This window comes from Myiozetetes cayanensis, unplaced genomic scaffold (genome assembly GCF_022539395.1).
Source record: "Myiozetetes cayanensis isolate MyiCay16 unplaced genomic scaffold, myiCay2020 scf975, whole genome shotgun sequence".
Taxonomy (NCBI): domain Eukaryota; kingdom Metazoa; phylum Chordata; class Aves; order Passeriformes; family Tyrannidae; genus Myiozetetes; species Myiozetetes cayanensis.
The window spans coordinates 1-15,468 of record NW_026088269.1 but is presented as its reverse complement, the minus strand read 5'-3'; the positions used below and the strand labels follow the sequence as shown (position 1 = coordinate 15,468).

The 15,468-nt window shown below is 53.4% G+C and overlaps 1 non-coding gene across 49 annotated transcripts; it reads right to left on the bottom strand.

Annotated features, from left to right (window-relative positions):
* Positions 1-24: 24 nt before the first annotated feature.
* LOC126653214 (uncharacterized) lies at positions 25-15,195 on the bottom strand. 49 transcript variants are annotated; one of them, XR_007632182.1, is made up of 15 exons: positions 15,134-15,195; positions 14,250-14,305; positions 11,356-11,423; positions 10,496-10,551; positions 9,605-9,769; positions 9,374-9,486; positions 8,340-8,615; positions 6,050-6,757; positions 3,913-4,035; positions 3,638-3,806; positions 3,249-3,374; positions 2,805-2,929; positions 1,267-1,665; positions 878-1,004; positions 25-566 (listed from the first exon to the last, which is right to left on the bottom strand). It is a non-coding gene; the product is annotated as an uncharacterized LOC126653214 (transcript). The 49 variants fall into 49 exon arrangements; XR_007632163.1 differs by having other exon boundaries at positions 10,484-10,551; positions 11,368-11,423; XR_007632160.1 differs by having other exon boundaries at positions 11,368-11,423.
* Positions 15,196-15,468: the final 273 nt, after the last annotated feature.

Here is a 15,468-nt window from a genome sequence, read left to right as displayed (position 1 = left end):
CAGCACTGTCCCTCCAGGGGGGCCCAATCTGCTTCCGAAATGCAGGGGGATCTTGCCCGTGTCCCAGACTGCTCCGGGGATCTGAGGGCCTTCCCGAGAACATCTCGGTGCCGGCGTGAAGGCCCAGAGATCCCTGGGCACACCAGGAGAGCAGGCTCAGAGTCCCTGCCTGGGGCCAATTTGGCTGCCTGAAAACAAAGAAGCCTCTAAGACTCAGCTGGGGAGTTTTAGAAGCCAGGCATTCCTTGCTGACAACACCCTGCAGTGATCCCAGCCCACCAGGGGTCCTGGCCATCAGCTCCTACAGCACTTACAACCATACACACCTACCCTGATAAAGATTCTGAGGGGCTTCATCCAGGGGCCTCCGAGGTCTTCTCTGTCTGGAGCATCCAAAGTCCTGAGTGCCCGCCTTAGGAACCTCGAGACAACTCACCTGCTGACAGAGGAACTTGGTGCTGCTTGGCTGCTGCCTCACTTCCCTTCTTCCTTGTTTCTTCCCCTCGCTGGCTTAGACCCTTTCAATCCTCTGCCTCAGCTCTGGGCACTTTCCACGCTACAGCCCTCTGTAAAAAGTATCAGCTCTTGTTACACTTCAAAACTCAGACAGCATCCCCCCTTCTTTCCTAACACTTGGCCATTAGGCCAAGGTCTCCTTATATAAAGCACAGTTGGACTCCTGAGGGACTACAACAGCTACAGCCCTGAATCCTAACACAGGCTGACACGGATGACAACTTGGAAGGATCCAGTTTGTTCCGCTGGAATCCAAAGGAGCTTCCCCAACTCAAAAATAGGGTGCCCAAGGTCCCTTTTCTGCAACTTGAACTGCTAGAAATGGGATCAGCCAGGCCTGCAAAGGCCCTTTCCACTTCACCTGGACAGGCTGGGAGTCCCACCGCCTGACAGGGACCCAGCGGCTGGGCAGGAACGGACGGGCTGGGGCGTCCAATTCATAGGTCGAGGCGTCACCGTCAATTCCGGGAGTTTCTGCAGGGCAGATCCTAAAGGCAGCAAAGAATTATGAGGATCGCTTTTTGCTTTCATGGGAATAGCTCCTGTAATAGGGGAGCTTGATAAGGCCTCCTGGTGCAACAAGGACAGACTTACGGCCATCTACTCAGAGTATCTACTAGCACTGAAAAGGTATCACTGTCCTCCTTCCAGGGCTAACTGGAAAAAAGGCTGCCTAAAGGCCGCCCTTGCACCATCTATCCAAGGCAGGAAACTCTTAGAGGGGATTTTAAAAGTTTGCATCGGTCTTACTACACATCCGTAGGGAGCAATCCGGAGTCCTCACTGTTGTACCGTTCCCAGGAAGGCACTTCATGGACTGCCTGTGGCTCAGGGAGGGCTCAGGTGGCTTCGCTTCTTCCTTCCCAATTTCCAGAGCTTCTCCTTCAAAAGCAAAGGTTTCTTGGCTTGCCTTGCTCCTGGGACACGCAGCAAAAGGCATCTTTTAAATCTACTGCTGGCATTCTGATTTTCAAGGATACTGGGGTTGCCTTACCCACACAGATCGCAGCTTAGGGCTAATACCTACAGGCTCTGCCCTCTTCCATTTTCCTGGAATTCCATTGGCCCTCACCACAGGAACAACTCCATCTGCCGCTTCAGTCGGGATGGTGCTGCTGATGGGAGTTATTTCCTGCACAAGAAGAGCTGCTGCTCTCTCACAGTGTCAGCAACTACAATTTCAATCTCCCCATTTTCCAAGTTCATTTCTGCCTCAACTTATCCAACCCATCTCTTCCCAGCAAAGGCTTAGGGGAGCCTGCAAATAAACCAACTGAGGAAATACCCAGTGTTTTCCCAGTTTAACCCCTGTCACACCAATCACCTTCCCAGTGCCATCCCTTTAATTCTCCCTCTGGTGTGTTAAGGCCTGAGGAAGCTGGACCTGTGTCTGACCAGGACACGTGCAAACCAAACGGTGGGGACTGGAACCCACACCTTGCACTCCTGCAGCTCTCACAACATCATTCAAGAGAAAACAACTAATGGTACCATCACCACTCATTCCTTAATTCCAATCCCGCATTCCTTTTGCTGTTGGAGCACCACTTTTATAACCCAGTTACAGTCCATTCTAGAGCTGCGTGGCCAGGACACACAGCTACACCTCTGATACTCTCAGGAATGCCTGAATCTATTCCAGGGACTTTGCTTTGAGCTCCCCAGCTTGGGGCACCCGGAGGAGCTCCCCGAAGAACAATTTCGGTGCGCGCTGGAGTTCTCCGAGTGTCCCAGTCCGGGGGCAGCTACAGCACTGTCCCTCCAGGGGGGCCCAATCTGCTCCCGAAATGCAGGGGGATCTTGCCCGTGTCCCAGACTGCTCCGGGGATCTGAGGGCCTTCCCGAGAACATCTCGGTGCCGGCGTGAAGGCCCAGAGATCCCTGGGCACACCAGGAGAGCAGGCTCAGAGTCCCTGCCTGGGGCCAATTTGGCTGCCCGAAAACAAAGAAGCCTCTAAGACTCAGCTGGTGAGTTTTAGAAGCCAGGCATTCCTTGCTGACAACACCCTGCAGTGATCCCAGCCCACTGGGGGTCCTGGCCATCAGCTCCCACAGTGCACACAGAGGTGCCTCCGCTGCAGCTGATGGGAGGACTCAGCATTCCGTGAGGGTTCATTTTGTTCCCTGCGTTCCTGTTCCACGCTCAGGACGTCCCCCAGCACTTACAACCATACACACCTACCCTGATAAGGTTTCTGAGGGGCTTCATCAAGGGACCTTCGAGGTCTTCTCTGTCTGGAGCATCCAAAGTCCCGAGTGTCGGCCTTAGGAGCCTCAAGACAACTCACCTGTTGACAGAGGAACTTGGTGCTGCTTGGCTGCTGCCTCACTTCCCTTCTTCCTTGTTTCTTCACCTCGCTGGGTTAGTCCCTTTCAATCCTCTGGCTCTGGGCAGTTGCCATGCCACAGCCCCCTGCAAAAAGTATCAGCACTCGTTACACCTCAAAACTCAGACAGCATCCCCCCTTTTTTCCTGACACTTGGCCATTACCCCAAGGTCTCCTTATTTAAAGCACAGTTGGACTCCTGAGGGACTACAACAGCTACAGCCCTGAATCCTAACACAGGCTGAGGGACAAACACGGATGATAACTTGAAAGGATCCAGTTTGTTCCGCTGGAATCCAAAGGAGCTTCCCCAACTCAAAAATAAGGTGCCCAAGGTCCCTTTTCTGCAACTTGAACTGCTAGAAATGGGATCAACCAGGCCTGCAAAGGCCCTTTCCACTTCACCTGGACAGGCTGGGAGTCCCACCGCCTGACAGGGACCCAACGGCTGGGCAGGAACGGACGGGCTGGGGTGTCAAATCCATCAGCCGGGTGTCAACGTCAATTCCGGGAGTTTCTGCAGGGCAGATCCTAAAAGCAGCAAAGAATTATGAGGATCGGTTTTGCTTTCATGGGAATAGCTCCTGCAATATGGGGAGCTTGATAAGGCCTCCTGGTGCAACAAGGACAGACTTACAGCCATCTACTCAGAGTATCTACTAGCACTAAAAAGCTATCACTGTCCTCCTTCCAGGGCTAACTGGGAAAAAGGGCTGCTTAAAGGCTGCCCTTGCACCATCTATCCAAGGCAGGAAACTCTTACAGGGGCTTTCAAAAGTTTGCATCGGTCTTACCACACATTGCTCCGTAGGGAGCAATCCGCAGTCCTCACCGTCCTACCGTTCCCAGGAAGGCACTTCATGGACTGCCTGTGGCTCAGGGAGGGCTCAGGTGGCTTCGCTTCTTCCTTCCCAATTTCCAGATTTTCTCCTTCAAAGCAAAGGTTTCTTGGCTTGCCTTGCTCTGGGGGATGCAGCAAAAGGCATCTTTTAAATCTACTGCTGGCAGGCTGATTTTCAAGGATACTGGGGTTGCCTTACCCACACAGATCCCAGCTTAGGGCTAATACCTACAGGCTCCGCCCTCTTCCATTTTCCTGCAATTCCACTGGCCCTCACCACAGGAACAACTCCATCTGCCGCTTCAGTCGGAATGGTGCTGCTGACGGGAGTTATTTCCTGCAAAAGAAGAGCTGCTGCTCTCCCACAGTTAGTGTCAGCAACTACAATTTCAATCTCCCCATTTTCCAAGTTCATTTCTGCCTCAACTTGTCCAACCAATCCCTTCCTAGCAAAGGTTTAGGGAGCTTGCAAATAAACAAACTGAGGAATTACCCAGTGTTTTCCCAGTTTAACCCCTGTCCCACCAATCACCTTCCCGGTGCCATCCCTTAATTCTCCCTCTGGGGTGTTAAGGGCTGAGGAAGATGGACCTGTGTCTGACCAGGACACGTGCAAACCCAACGGTGGGGACTGCGTTCCTGTTCTATCTTCAGAACATTCCCCAACACTTGTTACCATATACACATCTCCTTAGATGGTCTCTGAGTGGCTACACTGCAGGTCTCTGGTGGTCCCCTTTGCCTGGAGCCCCCGTGTTCTAAGTCATCACCTAATCAGCTTCAAACAATTCACCTGGTTGTTGAGGAATTTGGTGTTGCTTGGCTAGTGCCTCAGTTCCCTTCTGACAGTCTGTCATTTACACCTTCAATCATGGGGCTACATGCTTTCCTTTCTATGGAAAAGACTATCTGAGATATTACAGTCAAGATATACACTCTGTTCCCCGTAGTTTACCTCTGATTTTATTTCAAAAATATTAATTCCATCCCTAAGTTACCTAGATTTTACCACAAAAACCCACCCCTGATTATCTCCTCATCTGTGCCGATGCCACGCACAGGTACCTACACACGTTTACTCAAGCCTACACAGGGCCAAGATTTCCTCACCTCGCACATCCCAAGGTGAGTATCCTGCTTAGTGAGTACAGCAAGCCTCCTCTCCTTGTAAACAAGGGACCATTTTCCCTGGCCATTTCTCTAAGGGTTACCCTAAGGATGGGTACCCCCACCTCACCATTCCGACAGAGCCATCCAGCACCCCCAACCCACCCATCAGATCTGAGTAGAGCAGCACAGCCACAGCAATGCCAAGAGTGGGAACAGCAGCCCCACTGATGGGATTCCTGCAGCAGGAGACATGCACAGAGGGACACCTTTGGCCTCATACAACCAATACTGAATTTCCTCCAAATCTGTTCCCCAAGACCATCCACTCGCAACATTGTGCCAGACAACAGGTGGCAATAAAACTTTGATGCCTTCAAAACAGCCAAGTGCTTGGGTGCTTGCTATTTCCTTCCCCAGAGTATTATTAGTCCTTCAGAAATTGTACTCATAGCCCACTTACCATTACTCCCTCAAGCATTTCCCTCCTTGGTATTACCAGCACATTTACACAGGCAAGGAACTTAACAGCTCTTCTAAAGTTATCCAGGTGCCAATTACAGCCACAAAAGAAAAGCAAAAGGAAAAGAGGGCTCAGGCAGCCAGAGAGCTCTGCAGGTGGCACCAGGCAACATCACACTTGCTAAAACACGTCCTTTTGCACAGAGGAGGAGAGAGGTCTATATTATGGCAGGTTGTGCCCATCCCACAGTGCCAAAAAAAATCACACGCAGAACCAAGTAAGGCTCAGAGATAAGCCTGGGGAAAAAATGGCAAAAGCACGCACACCAGGACCTTCTCTCACTTCCAAGGCAAGACCAATCATCCCTCTGGGAAAAGGGAAAGACGCAGGGGTTTATCAAGTAGTGCATAACTTAGAAAGTCAGTTTAACAAATACCAGCAGGTTTTGTGCTCAGAGAAAATAAAACTCCCCGGTTTTAGTAGCAAAAATATCAGTGGAAACTACAGTCTGATTACAGCAGTAAGCTTCCCACAGCAGTTTCAGGTGCCTTCCTTTGTAGCTCAGCCCCAAAGTAGAAACTCCTCTCGACTGCTCCTGAGAGAGGCAATTACTTGGAACTTTTGGTGCTCAGGAAAGCTAGTCCCTCCCCTAAGTCCTAGCTCACCTGCCCGAGCACCTAGAGTGCTTATAACCCACCTCGCTCCCTGCTTTGCATGTTCATATCCATAAAAGGAACCTCCAAGCTCTTCCTCCAGTCCGAGCTGTATCTTCCCTGCACCCCCACACTCCCCCACCTGTTCACGTGCGCTGCTCCCCGGCACATCCCTCGGCCCCTTCCTTGAGCGATGATCCAGGTACCTCAGGTGCTTGGCCCCGTCCCGGTGAGACGCTCTCATTGTCACTGCTCTAGACGCTCCTTGGAACCGACTGCTCCTCTGCAGAAAATCTCCACTGAAAGAAGCACCCTCTCCAAAAGCCCCAGATACCACCCAGCAGGGCCTGCCCCTCGTCATCCTCACTGGGCACACCTGAGGCTGTCCCACCCCTCATCCTCCTCACTGGGCACACCTGACGCTGTCCCTTATGTTGGCTCCTCAGGCGGGCAAGTGACTTGGGGGCGCGGGCAGAGGCGGTGCGAGCCGCGGGGCGTGGCCAGCCCGATCCGGGGGGCGCGGCCGGCTCGAGCCGGGGGGCGTGGCCGGCCCGATCCGGGGGCGGTACCAGCGCGAGCCGGTGCCGGGGCCGGCGCGAAGTGCGCAGCGCGCGGCGGGAACTGTAAACGGCCGGCAATGATTCGTACACCTATCAAATCATTATTAATTGGAAACCGATTCCCTCATCTCTGTCCTTGTTTTTCTTGGCTGCAAAACCCGATGATCCCCACTGGCTACTGTTTAGGGTGCTTTTCTTCCACTGCTCTTTTCTCCCCGCTGAAACCTCCGGACATATTCAGAGCTTAGTTGGAGGTGAGCCCCTCTGAGGTATTTCCTCTCGTGCCAATGCTGTTGGATGAAGAAGTAAAGAAAACACGTCAAGAATTCCTTCTACCCCCTTCCTTTGCAAACGCCCTTCCAGTTTGTCTTGCACTCGAGCGCGTCCGTCCAATCGCAGCCCGCGCTGTCCCTGCGGCCCCGCCCCGCCTGCTCTGCTCGCTCGGCCCGGCCCGGTCCGGCTCGGCGCCTTCGCGCGGCTCCCGCCGCCGCCGCCGCAGCCCCGGCGGGCGCTGCTGGGACTAGGGAAAGGCGGGGGGAGCTCCGCGGTCACGTCCCGTCCGGGAGCTCTCCCGGGACAAGGGGAAGGGGGAGAGGCGGCGGAGCCTGCGGGGACAGCGGCGTTCTTGGAGACAGGCAGGGAGGGGCCGGGCGGCCAGGGGGCGGGGCCAGTGCGTGCAGGGGGCCGGGGCCAGCACCATCCCGCCGCGTTTGGCTCTGGGCTTTGGGGTCCTTTTGGGCTCGATTTAGGTGCGGGTTTGGGGGATTATGCACACTGTCCCGGGTCACAGTCCCGCCCCAGCTCGCTGCACCTGCTGCGCTCCCCGCACCCCTTGCACTGCTGCAGGGACATCCCCCGGGGGGCTGCAGGACAGGCTGCACCGGGATGGCCCCACCCGCTCTGCCCGCCCAGCCCAGCCCGGCCCGGCCCCTCCGCGTGGCCCCACCCCCGTTCCCTCAGGGGCCGGTAGACCTGGTGTCCGAGGCGGACGGGTAGACCTGGTCTCTTTCAGGGGGTAGACCGGGTGTCTATGTTCAAATGGTAGACCTGGTCTCCTTTAGTCGGGAGGCGGCGCCGGCGCGAGGCGGAGGAACTGTGAACGAGTGCCCACGAACACGCCTTTGGACAAATGGAATAACATCACTCTCCTCCAAAAAACACAGGCCACGCAGGGCTCTCCAGCCCAGGGCACAACAGCCACCACAACTGCAGGGAACACAGCCAGACACACACAGCCATTCACACTTATTCCCTAAAGCCCTCTCTGCACTTGGGGCTCCTGCCTCTTGATTTACAAAGAACTGGGGGGGGGGGGGGGGGGGGGGGAGCAGAGCAGGAATGCCCCTCAAAAACAGGGGCCTTGGCACCTGGAGCATCAGAGGAGGGAAGTTGGGAGGGGAGACCCAGACAGAGAACAGCAAAGGGGTTTGATCAGGAACAGGCTGTATGTCCAGCAGTGATGGCAACTGCAAACACGGGATGCTGCAGGAATGCAGGGGGGAAGCACGGGCCTGGCTTGGATGGAGCCTTTTGCCCTTTGCTCAGGGGCCTCAGCTCCACCCTCTGAGAGCAGCAGAGAACTGCTGCAGGGCAAGAGTTCAGTTAGGTGCAAGTCAGTGATGCAGCCACTGGGCAAAGGGAAGAGGGGAGAGGAACTGACACCAAAATCACACAATCACATTACTGGGACTTTACTGAGCTGCAACACAAATACATTCACAACAGGCCAGAGCAAGAGGTGCACACAGGACCACCACCACAGCAGCTGGGCTTGCAGGAACACCCTCTCCTCAAGTTATAGAGCAAGGGGCTGACAGGTGGGATCCATCCTGGGGGACTGGAGAGCACTCAGACATCAGGGCCGAGTCCTACCTGGTCACTGCAAGCAGTTCAGCCCCAGCAGCAGTGGGAGTTTCTGCCTCTCCCTCCAAGAGGATTTGGGACCCAACAGCTCAGTACAGTAGAATTCTATCTTCATGAATATTTTACAAAGTTGAGCTTCAGGAGAACTGAGGCACTTTTCATTATTCCGTACTCTTCCAGGACTTCACTTGCCCGGATCCTTTAGGCACGAGGAACCTTCTAGACTGCTCCAAACCTTCACGGTCCACTTGTTCTTCTTGCCACACTTGGACCAGCTCAGTGTCCCTGCAGAAAGAGAAAATTCAATGACTCTCCCTGAAATCAGAACCTCCCCTGCTTTGCTTTCCCATTCCATGTTTTGTTCCCTACACAACTGAGGCCCTTCCAGGCCTTGCCAAGTGGCAGCCAAGGAATCCAACCCAAGAACCTGCCAGGGAGCAGCCTCTGTGCCACAGCAACAGCATTCCAGGCCTGTCACTGCCAACCCTCCGCTTCTCCCAACAGCTCCAGTGGCACCAGAACTTGTCCTGAAGGCAGAAAGGCTCCTTTTGGGAGCACCACGAGCTATCTATACTGTAGCACTGGAATTCCATCTCCTGGACAAGCTGGGAGAAACAGAGAAGAAAGCCAGGACCTTACAGGTCAATTAGGGACATCCAACAGCAGCTCCGATAAAGGAACTGAGTCAACACCTCACCAAAGACACCGGACAGCAAGGGCCAACACCTTGACAATCACTTCAGTTTTCAATTTATAAAGCCAAATCAAAGCAAAGCTTTTCAGACACTTGGGAAGAGTCCATGCCATTGCAACCAGTTTGTGGGACTCATTCCCAGCCTGCTGAGGTTCATTTCCCACCTCACTCGTGGCTGCACTAGACCTGGTTACACACACACACACAGAAGGAGCTGCTGCAACTTGTCCAGTTTCCTGCTTCTCCTTGAAACTCCTCCAGCTGTTTGCCCAGCTCTCCAGGGTCCATTCCTTTGCCCACTGGACTTGTTCCCAGCCCCAGGGCTGCCAGGGCCACCCTGGGCTCTCACCTGCCCTCACACTGAGTGACCTTTCCCAGCCCCGAGTCCATCCAGCACTGACCGAGCTGCTGGGGGCTGCAGTTCTCCCTGCTCCTTCCCTCCCTCTGCTCCAGCGTTTTCCCCTGTGGGAAGAGGTGAATTAGTCTTTTGAAGGACCCGATGGCCAGAGGTGGGGGAAAAACTAGCAGCATTCCCTAAACACCTCCAGCACTTCCATATCCATCTGCGACCAGGGCCAACCTGGGCTAGGGGAAGGTGTCCCTTCTCAGGGAGTGGGGCTGCATGAGCTTTAAGGTCCCTTGCAACCCGAACCACTGCAGGATTCCATCACCATTCCACCATTTCTCCCTGCATTTGTTGTGCATCGCTTCCTCTCTTATTCAAATTCTCCAGTTTGGTCGGTCTCTTAAAGAATAATTTTAAGGTTATTCCAGGAATAAAAAGGGGAGTGGAAAACACACATGAATCATTCCTGCACCCATCAAATCCTTATTCATTGGGAGCACATGCCCTCATCTCTGTCCTTGTTTTTTTTTTTCTCCTGGGAAACCTTATGGTCATAGATTTTTCCAAGAGAGACCTGGGATTACCACGTTTGCTCTGTAAGAGGCAGGAGAGGTTCAGAATACCTGTTCCTCTGCATTTTGCCAGTGGGATTTTCCCACTTTTCAGAGATCATTTTTGTAGCTGCCCAAGGAAATTTCTGGAGCTGACCCACGACTGAGTACAGAGTGCAGCACAAAGGAACAACCAATCTCCCTCCAAAATATTTCCTGCCCTCTACAGACAGCCTCAAGACTTATGTCCAATATTTTCCCCACCTGTCCACTACTAATTCCCTCATTTTAACCCCAAAATGTTCATTCTGTCCCCTACATACTAACACAGATATGACCCCAGAGTGTCCATTCTGTCCCCTGTAGGTCTCTGGGGACACAGGGGGGTCCCTTTGATCTCAGGGCCTTGCTCCTGACCCTCTCCAGGGTGGAACAGCTGCAAATCCCAAGGCAGAAGGAGGGTGATCTGTCAGCCAAAGGCAGACAAACGGCTTCAGAAAAGATTTCTGCAACCTAACTGAGAAGGATTTCCAATCTCCCGGGGAGAAGAGCAGGAACTCACAGCCAACAATACCTGACAGTGCCCTGCAGCCACAGCTCAGCTCACGGACAGACTGGCAATTCCACCATCTAAAAGGAAACAAGACCAAGGAAATGGTGATTTCTTTGGCTTTCAAGTTATTTTCAGTTCTTAAAACAGAAGCAACACTTGCTTTGGAATTGTGTTGGGTGAACAATTGGCAGTGGGCACACGCCAGGGCAATAGTGCTGATTTCACTGATGCTCTCTGGGGCAGGAGCAGCTGAGCTCCTGAGTTCAGTTCCTGCCCAAGGTCTGACCCCAAAATGATCCCCTCCTCTCCACTGCTGATCACCTCCACATTTGCATTCACTGACCTGCAGAGAATCAAACTCCTTTTTAAGCCCCAAAACCCGCCTGGGCAGCCACAACTGATCACCTCTTTTAATTTTTAAGACAAGATCTTCATTCTCTCTCCCAGAGATCCCCTCAGATTTAACCCCTAAACTTTTCTCTTCCTGCACACCTCTGATTAACTCATTTTTACCTCCAAAGGTTCATTTTCTATCCTTGAGAGTTTCTCAAGTTTTACCCCCAAAGCTTTCCTTACCTGCCCAGGGCTGATGGCCTCACATTACCTCTCTCGGGTCGTTCCCTCCCCTACAAATAACATTCAGTTTTACCCCCACACTTTTCCTTCCTCTACATTTCCCATTTTAGCTTTGTTAACCCATAACTGGGGACACAGGGGGTCCCTTTGATCTCAGGGCCTTGCTCCTGACCCTCTCCAGGGTGGAACAGCTGCAAATCCCAAGGCAGAAAGAGGAGATCTATCAGCAAAAGGCTTCAGAAAAGATTTCTGCAACCTAACTGAGAAGGATTTCCAATCTCCCGGGGAGAAGAGCAGGAACTCACAGCCAACAATACCTGACAGTGCCCTGCAGCCACAGCTCAGCTCACGGACAGACTGGCAATTCCACCATCTAAAAGGAAACAAGACCAAGGAAATGGTGATTTCTTTGGCTTTCAAGTTATTTTCAGTTCTTAAAACAGAAGCAACACTTGCTTTGGAATTGTGTTGGGTGAACAATTGGCAGTGGGCACACGCCAGGGCAATAGTGCTGATTTCACTGATGCTCTCTGGGGCATCAAGGCTGGAGCCTCTTGCCTGTGGCTGCACACACCCCAAAGATTTGGCAGAACTTCTCCCAGTTCAATGCTTTGTCCTGTCCTGAAAGAGAGCAGAGGGAAATTCAGTGCTCTGTGGAAGTCAAAGGCTCCTGGCTCTCACCCTGCTGTTCCCATGGCTCCCCAGAGGGTTCATCCCCAAACACGAGGGGTGGCAGTGCAATAGCCCAGCAGAGGCCCCCATTTCAGGGGCACCATTTCCCCCCCCGCAGGGGGTCCCACCCGCGGCGCCCCCTCCCCACCCCGGGCCGTGTCCCGCAGTGCCTGCCCCGCAGTCTCCGCCTGGCGGACACGGCCGGTACTGCAGCCCCGACAGCGCCGCCGCCTGCAAAGGACCCCCCGCGCCCCGGGGCAGCTCCACAGGCCCCCCTGCCCTCTCTGCCGCACAGCCCCCGCCCCGGGACGCTCCTGAAACAGCAGGGACAGGGCTCAGCCTCGCTGCAGCCATGGGACAAAGCAGCAACCCAAGGGAGACCCCAAAATGATCCCCTCCTCTCCACTGCTGACAACCTCAATCTACCTCCAAAGACTCAGTCTCTACCCACCAGATCATCCCAAGTTTAATCCCCTAAATTTTCCATTCCTGTCCACCCCTGCTCACCTCAATATTTTGCATTCACTGCCCGGAGAGAATCAAACTCCATTTTAAGCCCCCAAAACTTCCCTACAAACCACACCCTTTCCGGCCCACACCTTCCTTGAATGGCCCCAGCCCCGCCCCGCACCTTCCTTTTATGGCGGTAGCCCCGCCCCACACCCCCTCTTTTTCTGGTTATAGCCCCTCACCACACCTTCATTTTATGGCGGTAGCCCCGCCCCCGCACCTTCCTTTTATGGCGCTAGCCCCGCCCCGCACTTTCCTTTTATGGCGCTAGCCCGCCCGCACTTTCCTTTTATGGCGCTAGCCCCGCCCGCACCTTCCTTTTATGGCGCTAGCCCCGCCCCGCACTTTCCTTTTATGGCGCTAGCCCGCCCGCACTTTCCTTTTATGGCGCTAGCCCCGCCCCGACACTTTCCTTTTATGGCGCTAGCCCCGCCCCGCACTTTCCTTTTATGGCGATAGCCCCGCCCCGCACTTTCCTTTTATGGCGCTAGCCCCGCCCCGCACTTTCCTTTTATGGCGCTAGCCCCGCCCGCACTTTCCTTTTATGGCGCTAGCCCGCCCGCACTTTCCTTTTATGGCGCTAGCCCCGCCCCGCACTTTCCTTTTATGGCGCTAGCCCCGCCCCACACTTTCCTTTTATGGCGCTAGCCCCGCCCCGCACTTTCCTTTTATGGCGCTAGCCCCGCCCCACACCTTCCTTTTATGGCGTAAGCCCCGCCCACACCTTCCTTTTATGGCGCTAGCCCCGCCCTCCTGCGCTTTTTATGGGTGCAGCCCCGCCCCGCATGCGCCTTTTTCGGGCATATCCCCACCCTTCCTTTACCTTTTTTGGCCATGGGCACGCCCCGACACTCCTTGTACGGACAAGTCCCTGCCCCTCGGCTCCTTTCATGGCGGCGCCCACCGCCCGTTCCCCGCCCCGCCTTCCAGGCAGGAGCGGGCACTCCCGGGTTTCGTCGTGCAGAAAGCCCCGTTCTTTTTGGAACCTCTTGCTCCAGCCTTTTTCCCTGGGCGAAGAGGTGAATTAGTCTTTTGAAGGACCCGATGGCCAGAGGTGGGGGAAAAACTAGCAGCATTCCCTAAACACCTCCAGCACTTCCATATCCATCTGCGACCAGGGCCAACCTGGGCTAGGGCAAGGTGTCCCTGCTCAGGGAGTGGGGCTGCATGAGCTTTAAGGTCCCTTGCAACCCGAACCACTGCAGGATTCCATCACCATTCCACCATTTCTCCCTGCATTTGTTGTGCATCGCTTCCTCTCTGATTCAAATTCTCCAGTTTGGTCGGTCTCTTAAAGGAATAATTTTAAGGTTATTCCGGGAATAAAAAGGGGAGTGGAAAACACACACGAATCATTCCTGCACCCATCAAATCCTTATTCATTGGGAGCACGTGCCCTCATCTCTGTCCTTGTTTTTTTTTTTCTCCTGGGAAACCTTATGGTCATAGATTTTTCCAAGAGAGACCTGGGATTACCACGTTTGCTCTGTAAGAGGCAGGAGAGGTTCAGAATACCTGTTCCTCTGCATTTTGCCAGTGGGATTTTCCCACTTTTCAGAGATCATTTTTGTAGCTGCCCAAGGAAATTTCTGGAGCTGACCCACGACTGAGTACAGAGTGCAGCACAAAGGAACAACCAATCTCCCTCCAAAATATTTCCTGCCCTCTACAGACAGCCTCAAGACTTATGTCCAATATTTTCCCCACCTGTCCACTACTGATTCCCTCATTTTAACCCCAAAATGTTCATTCTGTCCCCTACATACTAACACAGATATGACCCCAGAGTGTCCATTCTGTCCCCTGTAGGTCTCTGGGGACACAGGGGGGTCCCTTTGATCTCAGGGCCTTGCTCCTGACCCTCTCCAGGGCGGAAGAGCTGCAAATCCCAAGGCAGAAGGAGGGTGATCTGTCAGCCAAAGGCAGACAAATGGCTTCAGAAAAGATTTCTGCAACCTAACTGAAAAGGATTTCCAATCTCCCGGGGAGAAGAGCAGGAACTCACAGCCAACAATACCTGACAGTGCCCTGCAGCCACAGCTCAGCTCACGGACAGACTGGCAATTCCACCATCTAAAAGGAAACAAGACCAAGGAAATGGTGATTTCTTTGGCTTTCAAGTTATTTTCAGTTCTTAAAACAGAAGCAACACTTGCTTTGGAATTGTGTTGGGTGAACAATTGGCAGTGGGCACACACCAGGGCAATAGTGCTGATTTCACTGATGCTCTCTGGGGCAGGAGCAGCTGAGCTCCTGAGTTCAGTTCCTGCCCAAGGTCTGACCCCAAAATGATCCCCTCCTCTCCACTGCTGATCACCTCCACATTTGCATTCACTGACCTGCAGAGAATCAAACTCCTTTTTAAGCCCCAAAACCCGCCTGGGCAGCCACAACTGATCACCTCTTTTAATTTTTAAGACAAGATCTTCATTCTCTCTCCCAGAGATCCCCTCAGATTTAACCCCTAAACTTTTCTCTTCCTGCACACCTCTGATTAACTCATTTTTACCTCCAAAGGTTCATTTTCTATCCTTGAGAGTTTCTCAAGTTTTACCCCCAAAGCTTTCCTTACCTGCCCAGGGCTGATGGCCTCACATTACCTCTCTCGGGTCGTTCCCTCCCCTACAAATAACATTCAGTTTTACCCCCACACTTTTCCTTCCTCTACATTTCCCATTTTAGCTTTGTTAACCCATAACTGGGGACACAGGGGGTCCCTTTGATCTCAGGGCCTTGCTCCTGACCCTCTCCAGGGCGGAAGAGCTGCAAATCCCAAGGCAGAAGGAGGGTGATCTGTCAGCCAAAGGCAGACAAACGGCTTCAGAAAAGATTTCTGCAACCTAACTGAGAAGGATTTCCAATCTCCCGGGGAGAAGAGCAGGAACTCACAGCCAACAATACCTGACAGTGCCCTGCAGCCACAGCTCAGCTCACGGACAGACTGGCAATTCCACCATCTAAAAGGAAACAAGACCAAGGAAATGGTGATTTCTTTGGCTTTCAAGTTATTTTCAGTTCTTAAAACAGAAGCAACACTTGCTTTGGAATTGTGTTGGGTGAACAATTGGCAGTGGGCACACGCCAGGGCAATAGTGCTGATTTCACTGATGCTCTCTGGGGCATCAAGGCTGGAGCCTCTTCCCTGTGGCTGCTCACACCCCAAAGATTTGGCAGAACTTCTCCCAGTTCAATGCTTTGTCCTGTCCTGAAAGAGAGCAGAGGGAAATTCAGTGCTC